Source organism: Dipodomys merriami, unplaced genomic scaffold (genome assembly GCF_024711535.1).
Source record: "Dipodomys merriami isolate MVZ:Mamm:240054 unplaced genomic scaffold, mDipMer1.0.p SCAF_476, whole genome shotgun sequence".
In the NCBI taxonomy this organism is placed as follows: domain Eukaryota; kingdom Metazoa; phylum Chordata; class Mammalia; order Rodentia; family Heteromyidae; genus Dipodomys; species Dipodomys merriami.
The window spans coordinates 763,063-770,669 of record NW_027206042.1 but is presented as its reverse complement, the minus strand read 5'-3'; the positions used below and the strand labels follow the sequence as shown (position 1 = coordinate 770,669).

The 7,607-nt window shown below is 44.0% G+C and overlaps 1 pseudogene; it reads right to left on the bottom strand.

Moving 5' to 3' along the window:
* Nucleotides 1-4,830: 4,830 nt before the first annotated feature.
* Nucleotides 4,831-6,596, bottom strand: LOC138808761 (calcium homeostasis modulator protein 6-like; annotated as a pseudogene).
* Between the last annotated feature and the right edge of the window lie 1,011 nt (nucleotides 6,597-7,607).

The following is a 7,607-nucleotide window of genomic DNA, read 5'->3' as shown; positions in this document are numbered from 1 at the left end:
AAGAAAGATACTAAATATATTTCAACCACATTTCTAAGTAAGTGAAAAGAAAAATTTACTGGCCTCCAAATTCAAGGAAGGAATTTAGGTCACAGAAAGGGCCATGCATATGAGCTTTAAATTAGAATCGTGTGACAACTGGCCAAGGACACTTGCTGAAGTGGCTGCAGCTTAGAGCTGCTCAGTCACTTAGGGGAGCTAGCCAATCCACAATAGCTTCATTCCACTTACTGCATTTCCACACTTAAAATTCTACCGACTCACAATTTTCACTTCAAGTTCACAAATTTCCCCAAAGCAACCACTTCCCGAAACTCTCTGGAAACTCAGCACATTCCTTTGTGTAAGAAAGCATAGCCCACAAGCCCAGCACTCTATTGCAAAATAAGCAATAACTTCAGCTCCTTGTTTCAGAAATTGAGTAGTAGTGGTCTTTTTCTTCAATATGTCAAACTTAGAGTGAAGATTTGTTGGAGTAAGCAAAGAATTTCTCAGCCCAGGTCCTAGAATTTGGTGTTTTTGAAAGACTGATATCCTGCATTTGAAGCAAGGAGAAATAAATGGAGAGAGAGAGAGAGAGAGAGAGAGAGAGAGAGAGAGAGAGAGAGAGAGAGAGAGAGAGAGAGAGAGAGAGAGAGAGAGAGAGAGAGAGAGAGAGAGAGGAGAGAGAGGGAGAGGGAGAGAGAGAGGGAGAGGGAGAGGGAGAGGGAGAGGGAGAGGGAGAGAGAGAGGGAGAGGGAGAGAAGAACTGCATTAGTTACAGCAGGGGGAAAGACTCTCATAACAATCCAGGACCCAAGGATATCCTTTCCCTTTTGTGGTGGTTGAAGAGATAGATGTTTGCTTTGCAATTCTACTTGATCTCTGGAACTTTCTAGTGTTCTGATTCTTGTGGCAAAGGGCCTTCATAGGTGGAATCTCTGCTTTGATCCCATTCTGTTTCCTTGGAGAAGGATATAATAGTATCAATTTATGGTCTTTACACTGCAAGAGCTATTTCATTAATAGGTAATAACTAGGAAGACATCAAATTAGATTGGCTTTCAGGGCAGGCCAGGGTTTGGCAGTAGGTATTCTGTGGGAATTTGTGGCTGAGAGGCAGCTGTAGCTGACTCAAACTGGGAGATGTCCTCTACCCTTTGTGTGACAGAGGATTAAATGTCACAGGCTACCTGGTAGGTAAGGTGCAGGATATTATGAAACTTGGGGCTTCCATATGTTTACTACCTAGGGATATTTGGGTAGATGGTTAGAATTCTATTTTAGAATGCTTCCCTTGGCATTGACGTCTTTCATCATTTTATAGAGCATTGATGTCTAGCTCTGCCTTTGGATGGCTAGGAGACCATGCTTAATCTAAATTGTATTATCCTGCCAGTACTCAGTCCATTCTAGAATCACCTCTTCTAACAGTATGTTTGTTTTTCAGCAAATATTAACAGCATAGACTGATGCCGAATGCCTCCTAAGATTAAGTTTTCGGGACAGTGGAAAGCTGGAGGTGATTATGAAGATTCATTTGGTAAGACAGAAAATAAGTACATGGTAAGGGTAGAAATACTTCTAGAGTCCACAGTGTGGCTTGTTTGAGGTCAGACCCAGAGGACTGGTGTGTCTCGCCAAGCAACAGTGACCACTTTCCCACCATGAAATAGCCCTGCTGTGTCTTGGTTTCACTATATTTGTTTAATATGGTCTTAGCTACCAGGAGTTGCCAACTTTCAGAATGAGATGGAAAATACTAACCCTTATTAAGAGCCTCTGTGTCTCATCTTTGCATAAAGGCACATGGCATCTGGTCCAGTCATGAAAGCAGCCAGGGAACCCCATTGAGTCACAGACTTAGAATCAACTTGTTAGCTTAGTTCAGCCTTTATCAGATTAATAACAACACATCCTGCAATTCCCTAGATGTGGGTGATTTGTTTCCTGGTTATCCCACAAGTCTATGAAAAAGTTAATAAATAAATAAAGTTAATAATACAAAGTTAATGATAAGGTTAATGATATAGATGCCTATACCATTGTAGGGCTCTTTTTAGTCTTTTTCTCATTACGCAGCAAATGTTTATTCTTTATAACTGGCAAATTCAAGGATAAAAGCACATGTGGGACTAGGAATGTGGCTTAGTGGTAGAGTGCTTGCTGAGCATGCACGAAGCCCTGGGTTTGATTCCTCAGTACCACATAAACAGGAAAAGCCAGAAGTGATGCTGTGGCTCAAGTGGTAGAGTGCTAGCCTTGAGCAAAAGAACCTCAAGGACCATGCTCAGGCCCTGAGTTCAAGCCCCAAGACTGGCAAAAAAAAGTACATGTGATTTAAAATATGCTCCCTGCACCAACTTAGGCTTTTGAAGTGACACATTTGACAATTTGGTACTTATGTACATGTGTTGACAAAAAATAATGTGTGGTATAGGGGGAGGGGGACCATATCTTACTAACCAGTAAAATATTATGCAGCAATTCTCAATGAGGTAAATTATGTTGACATGGAACAACTATGTGTCATATGGACACATATGAACAAAACTGGGTATGATAATATTTCTGTAGACAAGCATGAGGTTACTTCTAGGAAACATTACAACAGGTTAACTTAATCTTACTTTTTTATATCACACAGCTTTCTACCATGATAATTATTTATCTTGTGTACAAATTACTAAGGAAGCTGGGAATCAGTGGCTTCATGCCTGTCATCCTAGCTATTCTGGAGGCTGAGATTTTAGGATTAAGGCCAGTTTAGGCAGAAAAGTCCACCAGACTATTATCTTCAATTAAGCACTAAAACAGTTAAAAGTAGAGCTGTGGCTCAAGTGGTAGAACACTAGCCTTGAGCAAAAAGGCTCAAGGAGAGTAGTAAGTCCTGAGTTCAAGCTCTAGGAGCAGTGCGCACGTGCGCGCGCGCACACACACACACACACACACACACACACACACACACACACACACACACACACACACACACACACACACACACACACACACACACACACACACCCTAAATAAGTAAATAAATGATTAAAGACTGTTAGGAAAAACAACAAAAATGGAGATAACAGGACACTACTGAGAATGTAAACGTAGAAGTCAGTTCCCACAGAAATCCTGCAATGGAAGAACACCAAAAAAGAAACTGCGAAATGAAAACAAGGAAGCAAAAAGGAAAGCAGGGATGGTATGTTTTTCAAAACTGTTCTGTTAGGCAACAACAATGAAAATGATCATGTGGTTTCCACAGCCAACTTCATTAGCTCTGTCTCTCCACAAGAGGATAGTCAGCTCTGCTGGGTAGTTCCTTTCAAAGACCCTGTGCCACAAAAGGCAAACGGAAGCACCACAAAGTTCCTCCAAGAAAGGAAGAAGGCCTAGATATGATTAATGTACAATTGTTTCACAGTTTTATGTTCATGCCTCACTTTTTAAAACACAGAAAGCAGTCATAAACTTGGAAGATGGGCAGGAAAACAACAAACTAGAAGAAGGTAGTGTCACTGAAAAGCCCCACAGGACCAAGTCACAGAATTTTGTGTGTCGATACCATTGTTTTCACGAACTGCTTCCAGCCCCGCTGTCAATGATTTCTGTTATGTCTTGCACAAATCTACCTTCCTCATTTTGACCCCCATCAACCTGGATCATGCTCACTCCTGCCTATTTCCACAGCAGTAGCTGCAAGATTAATCCCTCCACCCTCACCCTGCCTGTCCCTTTCCGCCCCCTCCCCCCAGAGTGGATCAATCTCCTTAAAATCTCCTTTAAAAAGAAGTGGATCTATGCTGATAGGACATCCCCCCAAATCTTAGCTTGGTTCCAAGGCACTGTGTGATATGACCCTTCTTTACTTTTCCAGTTGCCTCAATACCTGTCACTATGTTAAGTTAAAGATCTCTTTGACATCTTTGCATATGATGTTCCTTTGGACTGAAACTCTGTTCCCTACTACATAGATCTTAGTTTCTTACCGGTTTTCCAATGTCTTCCTTCCTTAATCTAAACCAGAGCACAAGTTTTATTTTAACATTTATCTATATGGCAACTTTTAAAGGTGATTGTAAAGATCTTCCTTGCGGAAGCTGTGTGTAATGTCTTGAAGGAGGGTTCATAATAGGATGTTCTTTACGTTTGTGATATTTTAAATTTACCATTGCTAACAGCTTTGAAATATTTCCTCTTACAACTAAAAATGAGCTATTGCCTAAACTTCAAGATTTATATTTTTATTTTTCTTTCACAATTGATTTTTTTGTATAGCATCCATATAGCATCTCTTGTGGCACAGAGCAGGCCAAAATACCTTAACTTTTTTGGTTCCTAACCAGGTGCTGTTGGCAAGAAAATGAACTTCACATTAGTATCAGTTAATTTTACAGAAATGGCAAAAGTTCAGTTGCTCTTTCACTTCTTACTACTGAACTAGGCTTTGAAGGCATTGTGTGTGTGTGTGTGTGTGTGTGTGTGTGTGTAGTACTAAACTAAAGTTCTTGCACTCTTGCCTGGTCTTTTTTTACTCAAGGCTGGTGCTCTACCACTTGAACCATAGCTCCACTTTCACAAAGAAGTATTCTAAAAGCCTAACGTTTATTATTTGAGAAAAGATCCTAGAATCAAAAGAACCCTAAGAAATAAAGCATCTACACAAGTTTGCTACTTTGGGTGAGTTATTTTCCCTTCGTTTTATGTTATAATAATTAGTCTAATAAACTACCTTTACATTTCAACTTTTAACCTAAAAAATCCCAAAACCCAGATGAAAAAAACACAGTTATAAACAACATATTTTTAATGAAGCAATAACTCAAAATGCGTTTTCTATTCATTGCTAAGTTCATAAAACAAAACTGTTTATAACAGAGGAATCTACAAAGTTAAGTACAGCAATCACTGTGTCTCCATCACTGGATTTGATATTATCCTCTTGTCTGTTCACGTATTTGTGCAACATGCTATAGTACTGGTACTTGGGATTGAAAGTATACGGTAATGAAATCTGCTGCCAATCTTTTGTGCTTGGGGTATTGTATTTCTTTGGGTGGGAACACTCAAAGAAACATCTAGTGTTTTCTTTTGCCAGTTCAGTTGCATGCTCCATCGCTTGACTTTTCAAGAACTGCTGTTCCTTTTCCAAATAGATTTTCCAGAATTTCAGCTGTAGAAAACTAACCGGTGACAGGCATCGGGAGATAGATAGAAAAATCAGAAGGAAGATAATAACAGCTGCTATCAGGACCCAGCCAAGCACCTTAAGAAAACACAAAATAGTAATTGAGACTTTTTTTGGTCAGAAACTTACAGATCTGACCCCCTTAGAGCAAGAACTTCCTCTACTCACTGTAAGAAGGCACAGTTTCTCTACCCCAGGTTAAAACTGCTATTTTGCCAAGTCAGTCCTGGTCCAAGTGGTGCCAGGGCCACAGGGAGGAGACTGCATGTCACTCCCTGGAGACTCAAAACCTGGAATCTCTATAAATCTAGTGAAAGGATCATTCCTAAACCTGGAAGCAGTGTGGGTGTGGCCTCAGGGCAGGCCTCTTCACCTAGCTCTATTGCTTTCACGTGGCTTCCACCTCTCCTGAGAATTTGAGGTACAGTGACGCTAAGTAACACCTGGGCTGCAGGAGACTCGTGTGGGAAGGCCCCAGGCCACACTGGCGCGGTTGAGACCCACGCTCTCACGCTCCGGTCTTTGTGCACAGTGCGCCAGCCACACAGGGAGCCTCTTCTCCTTTTCATTTACTATTTATTTACTTATGTATTTAGTCTGTCATGGGGCTTGAACTCAGGGCCTGAGTGCTTTTTTTCTCCCTGAGCTCCTGCTCAAGGCTACCGCTCTACCATTTGAGCCACAGCTCCACTTCTGGTTTTCTGGTGGTTAGCTGGAGATAAGAGTCTCACAGGCTTTCCTGCCTGGGCTGTCTTTGACCCTTGATCCTCAGATTTCAGCCTCCTGAGTAGCTGGGGTTACAGGCGTGAGCCCCTGCTCCGGGCTCCAATTTCTCCAGTGTGGAGAGAAGCCATACATTTCTCCCCGAAGGCACTTCAGTCCGACAGAAGCGCCCCCACCCCCGCCCCGCACCTGCTCCTCCCCTCCGCGCAGCCTGCGCCGGGCCTGAGATTGCGCCTTGAGCTGTCTCAGGAGGCTCAGCTTCCCAGCGTCGTCCTGGCTGCAGGGTACCAGCGGCAGCTGCTCGGCGCAGGTGGAGCTGAGGTTCGCGCACAGGCGCTGCGCGATCCAGGCGCTGCCGCTGGCGGCGCACTGGTAGAAGGAGCCGCCCAGCAGCGCCACGGCGATCCAGGTGAGCGGCGCGAGCGCAGCGGCCGCGCTGAGCTACGTGCACACCCGCGCGCGGCCCCGCGGCGCACGCAGCAGCCGGTCAGCAGGCGCAAGGAGCGCGCGCTCAGCATGTAGCCCGCGCAGGCACCAGCAGGAACACCAGGCCGTAGGGAAGGTTCCACGTGGCGTTGCACGGGCACTGGAACACCACCGCCCAGAAGATTTTCTCCCCGCCCGCCGTGAGCAGGGTCACCAGGCCATAGGTCAGTGTGCTGTGGTGCTTCAGGTACAGGTCCAGCACTGCCTTCAACTTCTCCATGGGGTAGATTACCTGGAAAAGGCCCCCAAGTTCTTGCCTCTTCGCTGCCCTCCTTGTCAGAGGGCTGGGGGCGGGGGGCCTCTGGGTTTGGGACTCTCCAGTTTGCTCTCAAGTAGCTTTTGAAAAGGGAAGAGGAGGCCTTCTGGGGGCCCTCAGAGCTTTCGATTTCCCATTTTTAACTAAATCAGCAGACACCCCCAGCACCCACCCATTTCCAAAGGCCAAGGCCCTGAAGACCTCTCTCCCCCCACTTAAGCAAGGAACTCTGCCAAAAAAACAACCAACCCACCAACCACCATCACCATCACCACAAAACCCCACTTATTTTGTTGTCACTTCCTCTTTCTCCAATTTGACAGCACGGCTACTCTTCCTGCCCTTCCTCCCCCAAACTCAATTGCCACTTGAGCAAACTGGGAAAAGTACACATTGCGGCCAACCCTAATTAATGGGCCAACCTCCATTTACAAAAACGCTGGTCATTTACAGGAAACAGTGGAAGACACAATTTAGTTTTTCTTTTACAAAGCTAAACCACAACCTAGCCAAGAAGAGAGTCAGGTTCTGCTACTGGGTCTTTCCTGGACAGCTCAGTTCATTGGTCTTTCTTCGGCTTGATAGCCACAAGCCATTCGACTGAGTAGCATATTGTACTCATCGACTCATCAATTCAACACTTTTTATTGTTTTGAACAGGTATGTTCCAATACTCCCAGGATCTATAACAGTGTCAGATTATTACTCTGTGACCACCAAGTTGATCAAAAAATGTTCGAGAGTGGTTCACACCTGCAATCTTTTAAAAATATAATGTTTTGTTTTTTATGATTTATCACATGCTGACATATCAGTAATCTTAGGTGAGGCTGAGCACCCAAGAATTGTGGTTCAAAGCCAACTTTGGCGGAAGAGTACGTGACACTCCATCTCCAAAGGATGGCCAACAAAAAATGGGGGTAGAGGTATGGCTCAAGTGGACCAATTCCTTTTGAGCTTATGAAGCCTTGTCAA